This window comes from Bolinopsis microptera, chromosome 2, assembly GCF_026151205.1.
Source record: "Bolinopsis microptera isolate Bmic1 chromosome 2, MBARI_Bmic_1.0, whole genome shotgun sequence".
In the NCBI taxonomy this organism is placed as follows: domain Eukaryota; kingdom Metazoa; phylum Ctenophora; class Tentaculata; order Lobata; family Bolinopsidae; genus Bolinopsis; species Bolinopsis microptera.
This window is the reverse complement of record NC_087073.1, coordinates 10,523,788-10,544,238: the sequence shown is the minus strand read 5'-3', so window position 1 is coordinate 10,544,238 and position 20,451 is coordinate 10,523,788. Positions and strand designations below refer to the sequence as shown.

The following is a 20,451-nucleotide window of genomic DNA, read 5'->3' as shown; positions in this document are numbered from 1 at the left end:
ATATCCTCTGTCCAGCCCGCTCCGTGCTCCGGTTTCCTGAATACAGTCTGTCCAATGTGACCCCTGTACGCCTCAGCGTACATATAAGGGTTTCCTAACCCGTCCCCAGCTCCAGCATGTCCGTCATTTTCTCTCATTTGAGCTGCTTTTCTACCCAGCTGACCTTTACTTGAGGAACGCATCACTTCTTTTCCATAAGCTTTATGAATGTGCATCAGCTTTTCTCCGGGTTTAACAATAGATTTCACTTCTTCTTTATGAGGACTACTTTTCTCTGAGTCGTTATTTTTATCTGCCTTTTCATTATCGGAGAACGATGCTGGTGACAGTGGTGGGTCCCTTGGTGATGCTTTTGCTGGTGCTGGTGCTGGTGGCAGTGGTTGGTGTATTGTTGATTCTGGTGGTGCTTGTGCTGTTGGTGCTAGTGTTGGTGCTAGTGTTGCTGTTGTTGCTGGTGGTGCTAGTAGTTGTAGTTGTAGTGGTGCTTGTGCTGGTGGTGCTTCTGGTGGCGTTTCTAGTGGTTGTTGTTTTTGTGGTGACGATGATGATAATGATGATGGTGATGATGATGATGATGGTGGTGGAGGTTGAGGAATTTCATTTGCGCTGATATCAGTTGAATTGGTTGTAGAATTTTTTTTATCAGTAGAATTTGTTTGACCATGAGATCCCTTAATCGATGAAACAAGAACTTGATTTTCAGTAGGCTTTGTGATTTCTTCTTTTTCACTGGCACCTTTCTCTGTTTCATCTCCTTTGTTTTTCTCAGTTTCGTTTTCTTTTCCGCCAATGGAACCATTTCCTTCCACAATTATATTTCCGCTAATAACTTTAAGGTTTTGATTGGTGTCATCTATCGGTGAAGCCTTGCGTAATTCAGTAGGGTTTGAACTCAGCTGATTTGAATTTTTAACTTTTCCCTTCTTATGCGGAGGGTTAACCTCAATAACGGCCTCGATTTTAACACGTGTAATTTCTATTTCGTGTTCCAACTCCTCCTCCTCCTCATCTTCCTCCTCGTGATCAGGAGACATTATGTCATCATCATCATTGTCCTCATCCTCATCAGCTTCGTCCGGGACTGCCTCCAGATCCAGGTCCTCCACCTCCGGGGGTTCCTTGTCGTCTGTCTTGAGTTCTGTCTTTACATTGTCGTCTTTCTCTCCTTCATAATCTATATGAAGTGAGGAGTCCAAGAAATCGGCCAGTTCTTGTCCAAATTCGTCGGGAGTTTCAGAATCTTCATCATAAACAACGTAATCATCTGATTCTGAAGTTTCTGCGAGGGCCAATGTAGCCTGCAAAATAATAAGGCATCATTACTATTACTAGTAGCCATCATCATTTGTATACACTTTTTATTGCAATTCACTTTTAAAGACATGATGTATTTTGAAGTTGTTTTATATAATAAAGGCTTTAAAATGGAAATGACTGCTTCAGACGATAAATAGTTAGCTAACCAAGAGCTTCTTAACCATAGATTTATCAGTCTGTTAACATAATAACCATTTACCAGTCTGTTAACATAATAACCATTTATCAGTCTGTTAACATAGTAACCATTTACCAGTCTGTTAACATAATAATTATAAGGTTTCTTAATAAGTCAGTACACTGAGAGTAGTGTAAAAGTCTCCTAGTACTCAGTACCATGATACAGTCAAATAATATAGCTGTACGCATTCACCACTTATTGCATATTTATTGGGAATATGTAATACAATGTCAAGGTGCAGCGTGATCCAAATGTATGGCAATGGCTTAGTACATAGTTTTTTACTGTTTAATATATGGTATGGACGTTTAAACCCAATTACAATTCCGTTTTGCTCAAATTTAGACCTAACTTTTACACATACATTTGTTTAAAAGCAGGGAAGACGAGATAATAAATCACATTACTATCATTGCACAATGTACATCACTATCATTGTACATTACTATCATTGCACATTACTATCATTGCACATTACTATCGTGCCATGTCAATGAAAATCAGTCAACTGCTGTTACTCTTGAAAAGTAATAACATTAAGTGTGGACAAAACAACTTTATTTGCAATATTACTTACTGTGAAATAAGCCAAGAAGATTACTTTGATCCAAAACCGTCCATCTATTATCATTATTTGCTGTAAAATATCAATAGTTATTTCATAATCTGCATGATAGAAATACACAAACTTTGCTAAAATAACTTCTTGTTTTTGGTGCAGCACCTACTGACTTGACTCGTGAGAGCAAGCGACTCAATAATACCAAAGAGTCCCACTGAGGCCCAGATGCTTGCAACACAATCTCGATAAAGAATGATCTGGTACCAATGCAATGCTTAGCAATGGCAGTTGAGTGGGGGCGCCCCCCGAAGATTGACTACCATGGATCCCGAGTGATTAGAAAAGAACCGATCTCGCCCCAGTGGCATGCTCCTTAGCTGAATTAACTATAAAATCAAGATGTTTGGTGTTCGATAAATTTCTAATTATCCCGTATTAATACTACCAAGAGAAACTGCTCAGGTAAAAGTAACTGTCCATTGTCCAACGTTTCGATGTAACCAAATCATATTGAGTATTCATGTTCCCAAATTATTTGCTATATACAGGCCACAGGGTGGTCCAGAAGTAACTGCCCTCACGTAATTCGTGTCAGAATTGTACACAAATTTCAGAGAATATAGATATGGGTCAAACTTGGATATCCTGAAAGTTTAGAGAGGGTGTGGCACGCCATTCCCTCTTTTTCACTATTGTCACCATAAAGTAAGAACGCTTTCAGCGAGGAACTCCAAAGTTTCTAGACACATTTGGTTTGATAATTGAAGTGTTTTCCCACAATTTCAAGTTGGTTGTTTACAATTTACCCAAGTAATGACCCTTTTAAGATCTACCAGATACGTGATCTCGTCACCCAATCAGTAATCTCGCGAGAGCTATTCACTAAAGTACTGATAGTGACTTTCCCTAAAAGAAATTCGCGTTATATAGCGCTTCGGTTGCTGTCCTATAAGCAGTCTCCAACCAATCAGGCCATTTATTGAGTGACGCAAAGATATCACTGGCTCACTGATTAAGTGCTAAATCACGTATCTGCAAGATATTGAAATGGTCATAACTTGGATTAGTTGTAAATAATCAACTTGAAATTTTGGGAAAGCACTTCAATAATCAATTATCAAACCAAATGTGTCTAGAAACTGCTCAATTTCCTGATCCGTGATGGAGTATTTTATCATATTCAATACAACCTGGGTACCTCAGGCTTTACTGTTTACAAGCATGTAGATATGGCGGAGTGACAGGCCGTGTGCCACGCAGTTAATTCTATATAATAATATTGAATTTGAAAATCGTGTATATTTCTATGTATATTTCTAAGTATATTTCTATGTATATTTCTATGTATATTTCTATGTTTATTTCTATGTATATTTCTATGTAACCATATATTTATTGTTTATGCAACCTGACACGGATCTGTGCAAAAGAATATGCTATCAATTAGTGCCTGGTGGGATACATACATGGTGAAATTAACGATTTACTTGACCAGTTCAGCGCCGTGCGCCAACAATAATTTAATTCAGAATATCGTGCAAAATAACTTTGCGCAGTTAGGAACGTGGGCGACATCTGTGCGCGTTGGCACGTACATTTGTACGACGTTGGTCGCAAACTACCATATACGAGAAAAAACCTTGTTTGCTAACCCTTATCCTTGACTCATTTGTGCCCTCGGCACTTGAGTCATGGATCGGGAAAAAATCGATAAACTTAGAACTGTATACTTAAAATAATGCAGATCACACATTACTGATCAAACTACCAACAAACGCTATATATGGGGCAGTGACTAATATGGGGCAGTGACTGTGATTTTCTACAACTACTAAATCATCCATCCATAAAAGTGATTTACAAAATGACGCCTATACCTTCCCAGTAAACCCTATCTAGTAAAATAGATACAACCTTCCGATTTTCAACAAAATTTCCGTCTCGTAAATTTAAAGTTAGCTCCCCAGGAGCAAAATTTGGGACAACTTAGATTCTGAATTAAATCGAAAAGTTTGATTTTGGACTAAATAAAGGATCACAGCTTTTTAACTTTGCAAATTGATGTGGTCGTCATGACTACCAGGCTCAATCAAGCGTGCGCCGTGCAAAAAGTAAACTTGACGCGACGCGCGATGACAAGCGTGCTGTTGAAAAAGTATCACCTCTAGCGAGCCCGGCAGGCGGTAAGGTTTTCTGGGTAGCACTAGCAGACATTTGTAACTTTATGCTGGTCTGTATATGTTATTATTCGCTCAGTTTGGCAAACCGGAGAAAACTCTGATCTTTGGAGAAATCCTCCACAACGTCATGGGATGTTATATCTTTTCATTTTCTTCTATTAGCCAACATTTGACATTTTTCTTGAAAATATCCTGTCATGTCGCTCAACAAATTAATGAATTGTAAGTGCCCCGGAAAAGACTTGGCTGGGTTTGACCAGACGCCACCGAATCACGTTGTTATGAGTTCCTTATACCATTGGCATTAACTTGGCCGGTGTACTTTCTTATAAATAGTTTGGAGGTGGAAAATCATACACTTTTTTGGACCACCGGAAATAAACTACTCGTATTACTATTATAACGACGATAATGGACACACAAGGATCAAGGATTATGATAAACTTATCAATAATTTGAATTTTCAACGCTCTTAACTTGTATCACTCTGGTTATTCTAAACTCAGCTTTTTTCATTTTAGTGTTGAGGAGATCGAATCGAGCGATCGATAGTGAACTTTTTGGTTCTTGTTTTTCCGACGGCTGTATTCTTTATTTCAATCCTGCCTCATTTTGTATCTCTTACAATACGTAGCAAATCGCGAATCGCCCTGGTCACTACTTTATTTATACTTTAACTTGGATCAATCCATTTATTTACTTCGCAGGTAACTCTGCTTTCGAGGAATTTACAAAAAAAAACTTTTGTAATTAGAGACAAAGTTCGAAAATTCAAAAGGATGTTTTAGCTACAAGGGCAAGGTCTGATTTCTGACGATCCGTTATTTCAAATTGACTCTAAGTCCAAATGAATATTAATCGTTAATATTTTAACATAAATTGCTGTCAACTTTCTGTACAAACTTTGTAAAAAAAACCCGGTATAAAAAGGTTGAAGATCATTTTTTATTAGGGAGCGTTCACATATGATGTCAGCAAGATTTTGCCCAATTGCCCCCCCATCCCCCCTGTCAGCAACTGTCAGCATTGAGCGACCGCACTCCCCCTAAATATGACGTCAGCATTTGTCAGACGGGGTTTAATGTTTGGGGAGAGTTCTTCAAATCAGTTCTTAGTTTAGAGCCCAAGTCTGATTTTCTTAGGTTTATATCGGCAAATATCAAGGAATTGGGTAATACTGTCAAAGGATCACATTTATCCACTGTTAATTGTTATACACCTGAAAAACATGATCTATATTGAAACCACAATAGTCCAACTCAGGGAGGGCAGGGAGAATAGAAGTCGATTATGAAATTGATCATAGTCATTGCTCGCAGAGTTCGTGCAGCTGTTTAATGTTTATCTAAAGAACCCACAAGTATTGACCGCGGATCATTTTCCCATTGATCATCCACCGTAAATACTAATTACAAAGTCATCTTTACTACACGAGGATAGTTTTCAATAAAATCTACCATTTTATCACATCAATTCTGTGACCTCATGTGCCTCTTCTTTTTTATAATTAAGTTCTGCCAAGTTTGAAGTCTGGTGTGATTGTTTCACGAGAATTATTATCAGAAATTTCAGTTAAAAAATAATATGATCTGGAGAGATCACCACGTGCGGTTCCAGATCACTATTATACGCACGTGCATTATCTCGATATAAAAGAGCTGTTGCTCCAGGTCATTTTGCCAGCTGCTGCACCACCTTCTAGTCTATTTTTTTAGGTTAATAATTAATATTGATGATTAGTGAAAGCTGAATCACTTTTCTGTGCAATATAATATTTATTGCAGTACGTTTATAAATTTTACCAGTACCTACTGCACGATTCAACGTTTTCTTTTATCTTGGATGATTATTTGATTTCTCGATACAAGAAAAGCCTTTAGCAATTTCAATAGTGAAATGTGAGTGAGGAGAGCCCTGTGTAGTGTGTAGACTGTAGAGTGTTCGCGTATAAATAGCACGTACCTTATCGGCCATTAAAATAAAGTCTGTCCGTTTACTATAAGGTCCGTTCAAGTCAAAGTCTGTTGAATTTTTCCCACAAAAGTATTCCACTACGAACATATTGTCCAGGATATGACTACTTTTTAATTTCGGTAAATTCCAATTTCTACCATCGGACTAAATTATATCACCATTTTTACTGCTAACGACTGCTTTTTTATTTGTACTATGTGTTTTTCGTTTGGTAAAATTCCGTCTCAAATTAATAGTTCGGTAAACAAGCACCTAGTTTAGTTTGAATTAAGTTTTACCTTACTTAGGAAAGACGAGTGGCAGCAAAGGAAATGTGGACATGTTCAGTGATGATAATTTGTATAACAACAGGACTTACTCACGGTCTAGGTAAACTGCTGTACAAGTGATTTTGTAAAACTCAGAATGTGTTTTAAATTTGAACAATAAACAAACAAATTTAAAATGATTAAGACTAATGTATTAACCGAGTGAATAATTTCAGGAAATTCCCAGTACATGGAAGTGAACAACTTATTTCTGACCGAACTATCTGAAAATGGAACATTCAAATGTTATCAAGAGGACAAATACTTCAAGATCCTGTCAAGCTATGAACTTGAAAACAATCAGAGAGCACCTTTAAGAGCACACCGGGTGAGCCAAAAATGTTCTAATGACATCGGAACTGAGCTTGGGTCGTATCAGGCGTGTGTTGTTAACGGCTACACTAAAGGTGGGTCCTGTGGTAAAGTTTGTACTGATTATAATGAGAATAATTTGGTATGGCCAGTAGTTTTACCCCCAGAGACAATGTGTGATGGCGTAGAAGACTGTCAGGATGGTTCGGATGAGGATAATTGTGGTGGAATCTTTCATGCATTCTGTGATGCAGATAGGAGTCAACAGATTCCAAAGGAGTACCTGTGTGATGGGTCTGTACATTATTGCGTAAAAGACAGGCCAGAGATTAAAGATGAATGGAACTGGTGGTGCAACAGAAATGATAATAGGCCTGGTGCGGTCCCTTGGTACAAATGCCGAAACATGGAAGGTTTCTTACATCCAGCAAAGTTCTGTGATGGTACTAACGACTGTGGAGATCCTTATAATTCTTATGATGGTCGTTATGATGAGTTAAGATGCAATTCTACCCAAAATGAGTCTTATCTGAATGATGACGGTGGCAGGCTGTGTGAGGATAATGTGACAGGTGATATCAGATATCTTTATCCTGAGCAGATCTGTGGTAATCCTAGAGTAACCACGGGTGCTGTTGAAACAGAGGAGTTTCGGCCATGCTGGAAAAAGCTTGATCAAATACATTGCAACAAAGAACATACAAGTGTTCATGGCTTAAGATGTCTTCTTGAATATTATTTGGAAAAATACGTAACAGAGAACACACACGAGTTTTTTGACCATGAGTTACGAAACAGACTGTCAAATAATACCTATAATGAAGAACGAGAAGAAACAATTATATCAAAATATCTGCTCTGTGACGGTGATAGAGATTGCGAAAATGGTATTGATGAGAAATGTCAAGACCCAAATGAAATGATTGATAATAAAAACAAAAAGGTTAGCGACCAAAATGATATAAATAATACCACTCGAACGTGTCTGATACATAGACATCACATTTGTGATGGCTACAAAGATTGCCTAGAAGGAGAAGATGAACTAGAGAGTATTTGTGAGACTGACGATTGGCAGAAGCTGCCTGGGTGTGTCAGAGTAGGAGCCAGAGACTTCGCGGATGGCACCAAAACAAGTTTAATTCATGTAGATTGGATCAAGGATACTATCACAGATTGCAAGAATGGAGTAGACGAAGAAGATAGAACACTGATTTGTCCGGTGAAGTTTACGAATGGCGACTGGTTACGGAATTTCGAAGACAAATGTCCCGAAGTGTACAAATGTACAGATGAAATGGAGAATCGGGACAGTTACGTTGAAATTTTTGACCTATGCCAGTCAAGTCTAGACACTTGTGAACGCCAAAACAGAATCTGTCAGGCAGCAAAGAGAAGACCATCCATAGAAACAACGCCAATCAAAACTTCAAGGGTAGAAGTAGAAGGTATCGTCGCCACTCAACATGTGGCCCCTTGTTTACCTGGTTTGATGAAATATAGACAATTCAACTGCACGACCAGTGATCAGCATATCTTTGGATCTAAGAATAGGACCTATGGAATAATGAACACAACTTGGGTCTATGAAGACAAGGTGCGTGATTGTTCTTATTACTTCGGAGAGACGTTTCTTTTCCTGACATGCAACGATCTTTGTTTTCCAAGGGAGAAATATGGCCGTTATTGGTACTATTATCAGCCATATATTCAACCTCGGAAATGTCCTTTCAAACAGGCAAAATACCAAGATGATCTCTTTAGAGACTCTAGAGAAACTTATCCATTAGCAAAAATCACAGTAGAAAACGAGTTTAAAAGTGGAGATCTTAAATTGAGATTGGTTGCTAAAATTAAGGACGGTTATCAGCTAAAATGGTTTGGATGTGATAATGGCAGAGTGGTTCTTTTGAACGAAGTTTGTAATTTGGTAAACGATTGCGGAGATAACTCTGATGAATTGTACTGCTCTAATTCGGTAAGCTGTCCAACTGGTTATAGTTATGACTCGGATTTCTCAGAAGTATCAAGAATACCACTATCATCGATTCATGATGGAAAGGTCGATTGCAACACAGTAACTTCTGCAGTTGATTATACGACGAATGACGAGTGTACCAATCGAATTTCTTATCTTCTGGGTGAAAACACGGGAAACACCTACAAATTTGCGATTGCCTTTGGTGTGCTGGCAACGGCTATAAATTCTTTTGTCATAGCGAAGAATATTTGGTCTTTGCGGAAAACCACAATGAAGTCGGTGTTATTTGGAGACACTATATATATTCTCATGATATCTGTTGGGGACTTTTGCATAGGTGTCTATCTTTTATTGTTAATAAAGAACCACTGGAGTTTCGGATATGAATACTGTTATGAAAAATATCGCTGGCTCTCATCGAACACATGTAATTTCTTGGGAGCCCTTAGCACTTTTGGTTCGCAGATTTCACTGCTTTCGATGACTGTCATGAGTATTTTGCGAGCAAGAAATCTCTCCAAATCACTTTCGTTTCGTTTTTCGAGACAACTTTTGGCAGTCTACATCAGTTTGGCATTGGCAGTCGTTATTCTGTCTGTTGCAATAGCGGTAACACCTCTCCTGGATATTTTCGAAGATTACTTCTTGAATGGACAAGTGTATGGAAATTCATACCAGCATCCGGAAGAGCGAATACAAAAATTCTTTCTCCTTGGACGGCAAACCAAGCGGGACCTTGTCAGTGTTATTGATGCTCATTACGGCTCAACAATCCAAAAGAAACTACTCCAAAATGGAGAAGGCTTAAGATGGAGTGAAATCAGGCGACTCTTTGAAGGCATGTTTACAGGATTTTGGAAGAATGAAGATAGTGAGATTTCCGGAATCCCCTATGGAAGAGTTGGATTTTATGGAAGTAGTGCAGTCTGTCTCTTTAAATACTTCGTCACCAAAGATGATCCTCAGCATATGTTCTCGATAGCAATATTGGGGCTGAATTTGGCTTGTTTCGTGATCATAACAGCATCCTACTTGAAAATTCTGCACCAGACCACCAAGTCTAGTCAAGCTGTAGCCGGAGCCAGGGCCAACAAATCCATTTTGCTCCAGACAAAGATATCGATGATAATCCTCTCAGATGCAGTATGCTGGCTGCCCTTCATTACCTACGCTTTTCTTCACTACACTGAGGTTGAAAATGCGGAGAAGCACTATCTTTTCTTCTCCGTCATCCTTCTACCTGTAAACTCAGTTGTCAACCCAATCATCTACCACTACAACCATTCATACGTCAAACAGAAGGGCAGGGAGGTCTTGGCGAGGGTCCGTTCCAGTGATTGTTATTTGGGCTCCGTTTTCTTCCTATCTGAACTTCTAACCAGCACCGTAACTGTATTATCAGGTTATGACATCCGATCCACGATCCAACCGATTATAAAAAGAGTTAATCCTCGTTTGGTCTCAACCGTAGTGAGATATAATGTTGAGAACTCTCAAGTTGAAATCGAAGATTTTGACATGAAGGAGGAGTCTTGCGAGGAGTCTCTTGTTGAAATTGAATGTCATTGATGATCGTGCTTATGCTACTGGGTTACGATTTTGTTATCATAAATACAAAGTAACGATCTCAGAATCCAGAACTCGAATTTTGTAACATACAAAACCAGAAAAGTTGTCGAGAATTGTTTCTAGACTGTTTTGTTTTTTGGTAGGAAGTATATTGTGCCGGAAGGGCCCATAATTATTAGCTGTCAAAATTCAAACTGTATAAATATAGTTATACACTGCCCCGAGCTTGAGCAAGTTATTGCATGTTCAGATGATGAATGATATTTATCAGGCGCTGCCGCCAAACGACATTATCATGGATTCACTTCTTAAATTTCAGCAGCTAGTATGTTAGCGCGCATAACAAGGCGCGCTAGCATTTTACCGCCATTCTAGGTTTCACTGATTTCTGGGCCACAATATGTCACAAAATTAGATTCTAATTGTTGCTCCTAATCTGAGAATTCTAATGACAGTGACTGCTCCCTATTAAGAAAACTAACCGACCAACATTTTCGGTCGAACCCTAAAATTACTAATATATACATATATATAATACCAAATTTAAACCCCACATATGCGTGTATAGTCTCCAAATCTTCTCTCTACTCTCGGACTTTGTTCTTTTGAATGGAACTGTTTGTATACTTTATATTATTAACAAATAGTGACTGTAACTTAGAGATAAACTGCTATATTGTTTAATTTTTGTACCAATGTTCACCTAACTTAACGTCTCTCACTGACACCTAACCATCGCCCGGCAATCAATTTTAAATTAAAATTTATTAACGATCTGACTAGACTACAGACTATATACTAGCGATCAACGTTTCGATCCCCGTAGCTCAACGGAGGGGGTAATCGGGGCACCTGTTAATGAAAAATGTACGTGTCCTTCCACAATCCCTTCTGTTGGGTCACACGTTTATTGGGGACTGAGATAGATAGCGTGTAACTAGAAGCAGTATATGTAAAGTAACATAGGTGATAGGTGATAGGCAATATGAAATTACAAATCTTATTTTATCCCATGGACATATCAATGAAGGGCTGGTGGTGGTGTCATCGTTTGCCGTACTCAAAACGTTTCGCAGTTGCAAATGCCGGCCCATTTGCTCTAACCAGAGCCCTCTCGCTTGCAGCCCTCTCACGCAGTACGCGTAGACACATGGCTATGTGAACCGGCCCATCGAGGAAAACTTACTACTTTGTTTTTTAACCATTATAAAGTGAAAGTATGATTAGTCGGATATAATATCGAGTTCAAACAGTTCCCGAAACGAAAAAGCAGGATGATAATTAATCACTCTACAGTCGACTGTCACGTGACAAAAACGCCGTGATTTCATTGGTTAACCTGATAACGCGCCGCAGATCTCTATAAACACAAATTATTCATCGCGCGTGCAGTAAACTCAAATTAAGTCCTAATTTGTTACCGAAATTTGGCAACTATCAACATCATGGCACAATTAAGTCGCATGCCCAGTAAATTGCTAATCAAATGTACGGCACTAATAATACAGTCTACACTTACAGTGTATGAATTCATGAACAAATTTATTAAGGCAGATTGGTAGAACAACGATCGTAAATGATAATTTGTATTAACAGTGGAAAGTGTTCTTAAGGGAGACTGTTGTGCAGCCATGTCGGGAGTTATAAAACACCGAACACGACATTAAAAACACTTTCCAACTACAAAACTTAACCACTAAACCAGCTTTGAGCACCATTTCTAGGTTATGAGACGGCTAAATGATGCGAATAATAAATCCTCAGAGCTCCCAGTACTCTACATTAAAAACACTTTCCAACTACAAAACTTAACCACAAAACCAGCGAGATCTGAGCACTATTTCTAGGTTATGAGACGGCTAAATGATGCGAATAATAAATCCTCAGAGCTCCCAGTACTCTACATTAAAAACACTTTCCAACTACAAAACTTAACCACTAAACCAGCTTTGAGCACTATTTCTAGGTTATGAGACGGCTAAATGATGCGAATAATAAATCCTCAGAGCTCCCAGTACTCTACATTAAAAACACTTTCCAACTACAAAACTTAACCACAAAACCAGCTCTGAGCACTATTTCTAGGTTATGAGACGGCTAAATGATGCGAATAATAAATCCTCAGAGCTCCCAGTACTCTACATTAAAAACACTTTCCAACTACAAAACTTAACCACAAAACCAGCTCTGAGCACTATTTCTAGGTTATGAGACGGCTAAATGATGCGAATAATAAATCCTCAGATCTCCCAGTACTCTACATTAAAAACACTTTCCAACTACAAAACTTAACCACAAAACCAGCTCTGAGCACTATTTCTAGGTTATGAGACAGCTAAATGATGCCAATTATAAATCCTCAGAGCTCCCAGTACTCTACATTAAAAACACTTTCCAACTACAAAACTTAACCACTAAACTGCAGCTCTGTGCACTATTTCTAGGTTATGAGACGGCTAAATGATGCCAATTATAAATCCTCAGAGCTCCCAGTACTCTACATTAAAAACACTTTCCAACTACAAAACTTAACCACAAAACCAGCTCTGAGCACTATTTCTAGGTTATGAGACGGCTAAATGATGCGAATAATAAATCCTCAGAGCTCCTAGTACTCTACATTAAAAACACTTTCCAACTACAAAACTTAACCACAAAGCCAGCTTTGAGCACTATTTCTAGGTTCTAAAACGACAAAACGATGCGAATTATAAATCTCCCACTGCGTAAGCCGGTAAACTAATTAACCGGCTAAAAAAGCTGAGACGGCTATTATGTATTATCGTAACGACATGATCACGGCCGTTAAATGGCTATTAGTTGACTGTTCATAACAGCTGCTCTATATTTGTGCGCTCTATCATAAGGTTGTTTCAGAGCTGCTAAACTCCGGCTAATATAACAAGCCTTTTTATATAGCCATTTAAGAAGGAAAAATACTTAGCACTTTACAACCAACAATCACTCATGTTTTAAACCTTTATAGCGAGTCGGCATATTACAATTTTACCGAAGTCAATTATTTTTACTTGAAAAGTATAAGAGTTAAGACTGCAGAATCTTTAGTATTATAAGTATAAAAAGCAGAAAAACACGCCACATGAGGTCTCAAAATATAGATAACAGTAAGATTTTTAATCTGCCTGCACGTGAGATGGGGGGAATGTTTTTTATTCTTCTTCTTTGCAGGAAGTGGTAACCTGTTCTATCCCTCTAGTTCTTTTTGTTGTTACGCCACTGCTTGTTGTATTTCCTGCTATCACTGGTTGTGTGTTCCGGCCCTGTTAGTGTTCTTGGACAGCCAGGACTGTTTTTCTTTGCTCCTGATAAGATATTTATGATAAGATATTTATGAAAAATAAAATAAGGAGGAAAGGAATTATTCAACGTTTCAATGTGACAACATCGTAATCAAACGTGGGATCAACAGAAATTTGACTCTCATAAATAATATTCAATTCGGATTTCAAATATAATAAGGAGCTAAATAAAGTAGTGTTTAAACCAAATTAATTGATGAGTACACCCGTCTTATTATATGCTATAGATTGAGTTATACAATATCAATATATACATCTATGCAGAATTTGATATGTATGAATCATGATTCCACCTAATTTGTGAACGGAAATTATTGCGGAATCGAAACTTTTTAAATACAGTAAAACCCCGATTGACCGCGGAGTTTGGGGGAAAGGAAACATCTGCGGTAAATCGGGGTTCGTGGTAAATCGGGGTTTTGTTTGTTTACATTATACTAATTGTATCGATGTAAATACGTTTGGTCAAAGAAGAGTCAACCTAAAAGTAACAATTACATGGTAGTTCAGTACACTAATAAATATGTTGAGGATATCAACCTTAACAAGATCCTGAAATCATTCTCAGACATGTAGACTTCCTCAAGTCTCATGGAATTAAAATCAAGTCTGAGAATAGAAAGCTTCCATATCTGTATGGTACGACAAAAATGCACAAGGACCCTATTAAATTTCGATTCATTACATCTGGAAGAAATAGTTCCTTGCAGCAGTTGTCTGTAGCTGTTGGATTATGTTTGAAAACGTGTCTGAAAGTTGCTAAAAATTATTCTGGGATTAATCTTACTTCGGAATATGTATTTTAGCATGACGTGTCATTCTTTTTGTTAGTTCGTTTTCAATTTTTGATCTTAATTTTAATTTTCAGTACGTTTTACCTAAAAATATCATTTTTTAGCTAGCAGAATGGTTTTCAGAGGGCATTAATGAAATGTACTATGAGCTGGTCCCAAGTCCAGACGCCATTTTATTCTTTGTAATTTTAAATAACACTGTCTAGTCATTGACTACTGAATATACATGGAAACATATGTGGTCATAAGCTATCTATACTATACATTGCACATCGTTTATTAATTGTAATTAAAGCAAGTCATTGAATGTTTTATCTGGCAACAGTGCACTGGGTAGGAATGTGAGTGTGTACTGTGTATTTTTTGTAGCTCGCTCAATGGTGAATCTTAACGTAGGCCAATTTTATTTAGAGATATCAATTATATCATAGCCAAACTGGGGAAGGTTTTCATAGTCAACTTAAACAAGTTGTGATTACATTACATAAGCTGACGGTTATTTTCGATTTTCTCAAGATCTAACTGATAGAATTTGAAATATTTCCTTGTGTTTGAAGTCATATCTCACGTTTGGCACATAGAAATTCGCGCAAACTTGCTCAGATTATCCGTCTTATAGACATGTGACTATCTGGAAAGTTTAAAGAAATTCTATCAGTTAGATCTTGAGATAATCGACTTTCGTCAAATATCGTACCAAAACCGCCAATTTGAGATATTTTAATGTGTTTGAAGTCATATCTCAAGTTTGGCTCATAAAAATTCGCCCAAACTTGCTCAGATTAATCGTCTTATAACCATGTAACTATCTGGAAAGTTTAAAAAATTCTATCAGTTAGATCTCAAAATATATGCCCGCGTTCCGCGAGAACGCACCAATTAGAGATATTTTCTTGTGTTTGAAGTTATATCTCAAATTTGGCATATAGAAATTCGCTCAAACTTGCTCATATTGTCTGTCTTATAGCCATGTAACTATTTGGAAACATTTTAAGAAATTCTATCAGTAAGATCTTGAGATAATGGACTTTCGTCAAATATCGTACCAAAACTGCCAATTTGAGATATTTTAATGTGTTTGAATTCATATCTCAAGTTTGGCACATATGAATTCGCCCAAACTTGCTCAGATTAATCGTCTTATAGCCATGTAACTATCTGGGGGGGGGGGAGCCAAGGAGATATTTGTAGATATTTGTAGATTAATGTAGAATGAATAATCCACGAAAAAAGTGGTTGACATTCTACAAATTTATACATTTATCTCCAAAAATTCAGTAGAATTTCTGGGCACATATTTGAGATTACATTTTTGTAGATAAATGTAGATATTTGTAGATTATTGTCAATGGATAATTCACGAAAATTCTACAAATTCTACAAATTTATACATTTATCTCCAAAAATTCAGTAGAATTTCTGGGCACATATTTGAGATATACATTTTTTGTAGATAAATGTAGATATTTGTAGATTATTGTAATGGATAATTCACGAAAAAAGTGGTGAATTAACGTATCCAAATATCTACAAAAATCTACTTGGCTCCCCCCCTATCTGGAAAGTTTAAAGAAATTCTATCAGTTAGATCTTGAGATAATCGACTTTCGTCAAATATCGTACCAAAACCGCCAATTTGAGATATTTTAATGTTTTTGAAGTCATATCTCAAGTTTGGCACATAGAAATTTGCCCAAACTTGCTCAGATTATCCGTCTTATAAATCAAGAGGCTTGCATATAATGAACATGTTGACATGGGTGCAGAGTTGAGTCTGTACGGAACCTAGTAGTTTCAGTTCCTTGTTTAACTTGCCGTACAGCAAGGACATCCACTACTTTAGCCCGGCGAGGCACATAACTCACTCTACAACTCCATGTCAAATGTTTCATATATTCATATATAGCCATGTAACTATCTGGAAAGTTTAAAGTCAGGGTCAGGATCAGGATCAGGATCAGGATCAGGATGAGGGTCAGGATCAGGGTCAGGGTCAGGGTCAGGGTCAGGGTCAGGGTCAGGGTCAGGGTCAGGGTCAGGGTCAGGGTCAGGGTCAGGGTCAGGGTCAGGGTCAGGGTCAGGGTCAGGGTCAGGGTCAGGGTCAGGGTCAGGGTCAGGGTCAGGGTCAGGGTCAGGGTCAGGGTCAGGGTCAGGGTCAGGGTCAGGGTCAGGGTCAGGGTCAGGGTCAGGGTCAGGGTCAGGGTCAGGGTCAGGGTCAGGGTCAGGGTCAGGGTCAGGGTCAGGGTCAGGGTCAGGGTCAGGGTCAGGGTCAGGGTCAGGGTCAGGGTCAGGGTCAGGGTCAGGGTCAGGGTCAGGGTCAGGGTCAGGGTCAGGGTCAGGGTCAGGGTCAGGGTCAGGGTCAGGGTCAGGGTCAGGGTCAGGGTCAGGGTCAGGGTCAGGGTCAGGGTCAGGGTCAGGGTCAGGGTCAGGGTCAGGGTCAGGGTCAGGGTCAGGGTCAGGGTCAGGGTCAGGGTCAGGGTCAGGGTCAGGGTCAGGGTCAGGGTTAATTGTCGCCCACCCATTTTACCATGGAAAATGTAGTCATAAGCTATCTATATATAATATTATACATTGCACATCGTTTATTAATTGTAATTAAAGCAACTCATTGAATGTTTTATCTGGCAACAGTTATTATACATAGTGTGCACTGAGTAGGAATGTGAGTATGTATTTTTTGTACTTATTAACGGTGAATCTTAACGTGGGCTGATTTTATTTGGTGATATCAATTATTTCATAGCCAAACTGGGGAAGGTTAAATAAAACAAGTTGTAATTAAATTAAATTAGCTGATAGTAGAAACTTTTCGCAAATAAACTGTGAATTAACAGTGAACAGTGAACACATATAATTTGAGAGAGAATTGATTCGTTCACCGGACACATACATTATACTGTCCAGAGATATTATGGGAGGTTCAAGCTTATTAAAAGATTCTTTGAACTTTTGAAAAGTAGCAAAAATTGAGAAAAATTGATAATCTAGGAGGGGATAGGGAGTTGGTTCAAACATATAAGTAATAAAACATGTTTTATTTTGCAGAATTATACAATATGCATATGTTATCGTCTTCGACTATAAGGGATGATGGGGCGATGACGTGATTATAATTATATATGATAAAGTTCCAGGTGATGACTAATTGAAGGCGTGTAAGTGTGAGGATGAAGAATCAGCCTTGATGCATGAGCTGGAAGGGTGAACGAGGTAAAAATATGTACATGGTACAATTTCATAGAAACTGAGAACAAAAATCCTTTACATCAGTACAGACCGATATGCTTGCCTTCAATTACAAACCTTGCTTTAAAAATGATATTGTTATTCAAGTTAAAAGCCTTCGAAGTTTTTTAATAAACTATCGCATGATATTGTATATCAATCAAATTGCAACTCTTAAGTTAACTTGTTGTTTAATTGTATTACTGAGTCATAAATGAACACTTGTAGTACGTACCTATATGGCGGTTGATCTGCAACTTGTCCCATGCTGATGAACCTGATAATTAAAATATTTGTTGTAAATATCCATAATATTCACACTAGATTCTAGACGGCAAAGTTCGAATTGCAGTCGGAACTGCAGAGTGGAGACGTACATTTTGTTAATTTACTAAAGTAACTGGTAAAAACACTTCTATGGAAATAAAACCAGGTTATATAATAAATTTATAGTCTATTAAACTACATCGATAATAGTATATTATATGGATAACAATAATAATAATATCAGTTTCGGCTGCTCAGGTCAAAATTCGAAAACCTATCATTTTATGCAGCCTAGATTTAATGATTCAAATAAGAAGCGCAGTGTTTCTAAAGTAAGACCGTAGACTTCTACAATAGCTGGATCAGCTATGGCTTAAGGAAAAACAATATATGCTCTTCGCATAAAAAAAACACAATTAAAACGAATGCAAAATTTGTGATTCTATTTCTAGGATGACATATCAAAAATATTTTTAAATAGGACTCAAGCAATCAGGCGTAATCTAAACTATAGTTTATTGATACTTCAACTTGGCTTTGCTTTATATTAAAATCTCAGCATTTTGATCCAGCGAAAAATTCTATTTGTACCTCGACTCATATGTCATACGAAACAGTACACTAGAAAATACGGCTCAACAATTTTAACTTCTGAAGGCGGCTCTGTATCATTCTACATTCTGACAACAGTCCTTCTATGCTATGTCAACAATTTAAAAACCTATTCATTCAACTTATAGGATTTCAAGGTATTACACAAGTGGCAATGATGAATCATGGATGATAATTGATTATTGACGAAAACTCGACAAGCAAGTTTGAAACCCAAAGTAAGAAATCGGGATCAAATATGATTGACACGTAACGCGCGCGTATAACATGTGCTTATCCAATGCGAAACTAAAAGTGGTGAAAATGGAAGAATCGACTGTAGAGTGATTTAGCGCGACCGGAAAAAGCAAACATTTGATTTTTGTTTCGGCGACTGAATCGTCGATGGGCCGACAAATATTTTTGTTGAGTAGTGTTGAATACTCATATCTACATGATTATTGATTTAATTTCGGAATTGTACATAAATATCTTTGACCAAGTTTAATTGTCAACGAGAATGCACCCCAGCACTTGGCGCCCGCGGTGGCTTTGATGTTAGTTGTATCACGTGGTGACCCCCACGGTCTTCGACGATACAGGGGGAGCCGCGCACTTCGTGCGCGGCGGGTCATACAACGTATGACAAGATGTTAGCGGCTACAAGTTAGGCATACAGCTGACGATTTACCTGGGGACGCCAGACTATTGTGTTCATAAACATAGCCTGGCGAAATTGAACCCTCTAAAACGCGCAAATAGGCGCGTTTAGGTGATTTTACAATCAAATAATCAAATTTTACAATTTAACTCAGCGCGCAGCTTTTGTAGCGCATACGTCACTTCTTTGTTGGTAGTTGGCGTGCACTTGATCTTTTGCCCGGCTGTAATTGGTTCTGAATGATCACGTGAATGCAAGTCACGTGCGCTTTAACATCCAATGAGCATTCGCACTTTTTTCAGGGCGATGGAGGTCGTAATTCACTCAGCCCGAATAGAGATTAGGCGGAATGACAGGCTGAGCGCGGCCCAGTAACTGACGATAAGATGCCGCGCGCGCCTAGCGTAGGGCTTTTCGTTTTTGATTTTACAAAGCTACTTTTAATGATTATTAATGAAATTATCGGATATTTATAATTCAATATGTATTGTAGCGCGATGCACTACTGGGTCGCGCGCGCGCATCCAATAATGCTTCTCGTATGCAGATCGGCGAGATGCGAAGGATTGACATCGTGAATCAAAACTAAAAATTGTATTTTACTTTTTTTAAAAATTGATTTTACTTTTACTTATTTCTGTAGGAATAAACCTGTAAATGAAATACTTACCTGAGGACCCCAGGCTTTAATGTTGGTAAGATTAGGCGGAATGAGAGATTAGCCGGAATGACAGGCGAGCGCGGCCCAGTAAATGAAATACTTGTTGTAGAAATAAATAAAACCCATATAATATAATACTCATATTTATTATTTCCCAAATTGTCAATCAGAAAAAAAGAACTTTCATTTATTATTATCATTATCAATAACTGGAGCTAATCATTGTGAAAGACAATACAGTCATAAACTACTTGTTGCTCTATTCAGCTATCCTTGGAGCAGCTACCCTCAAATTCTCGCTTATGCTGCCTCAGGTTATATCCAGCCTTATTTTAAGGCTATTTATTACTGGGCCGCGCTCAGCCTGTCATTCCGCCGAATCTCTATCTATGGACATAATAGCCTGAGGTCCCCAGGTAAGGCTATTTTTCACATAGTCATACGCGTACTGTGTACTGCGTGACGCGCTTGTTTCACAAGTAGGATAGACCGCCTCCGGCGGTCGCGCGCTTGCTCTAACCAGAGCCCTCTCGCTTGCAGTAGCGCTA

General features: G+C 38.2%; 1 protein-coding gene and 1 long non-coding RNA gene across 3 annotated transcripts in view; one reads left to right on the top strand and one right to left on the bottom strand.

The window, feature by feature from the left end:
* The window catches only part of LOC134826399 (large ribosomal subunit protein uL14), a 91,348-nt gene that overhangs the window by 23,763 nt on the left and 47,134 nt on the right, over positions 1-20,451 (top strand). The gene's annotated exons all lie outside the window — the stretch shown is intronic.
* LOC134811519 (uncharacterized) lies at positions 13,430-18,159 on the bottom strand. The gene is made up of 2 exons (XR_010159824.1): positions 17,959-18,159; positions 13,430-13,707 (listed from the first exon to the last, which is right to left on the bottom strand). It is a non-coding gene; the product is annotated as an uncharacterized LOC134811519 (long non-coding RNA).